This window comes from Carlito syrichta, unplaced genomic scaffold (assembly GCF_000164805.1).
Source record: "Carlito syrichta isolate Samal-C Ts95f unplaced genomic scaffold, Tarsius_syrichta-2.0.1 Scaffold123311, whole genome shotgun sequence".
NCBI lineage: Eukaryota > Metazoa > Chordata > Mammalia > Primates > Tarsiidae > Carlito > Carlito syrichta.
Window position 1 is genome coordinate 45870 of NW_007067407.1, and position 213 is coordinate 46082.

Genomic DNA, 213 nt, shown 5'->3' on the forward strand with positions numbered 1-213 from the left:
AGGAGAACACTCCTTGAACGGGTGCGTTAAGAGATCGCCGTAGTCGTTGAACCCGCAGTTTTCCTCGAACTCGTAGTCTAGAAGGAGACCCGAGCTCCAGTGAGGCCGCCGATCCCACCTCTGCTGTGCTAGAGATACCCTTTCCCTTCTGCCTTATCCCCAGCGGCCCGCCCGGTCTGCTCCACTCACCCCAGCTTCCGCCGGACGCCCCTT

General features: G+C 60.6%; 1 protein-coding gene across 1 annotated transcript in view; it reads right to left on the minus strand.

Annotated features, from left to right (window-relative positions):
• IGFLR1 (IGF like family receptor 1) overlaps nucleotides 1-213 on the minus strand; it is a 5068-nt gene that overhangs the window by 2074 nt on the left and 2781 nt on the right. The window lies entirely within an intron of this gene.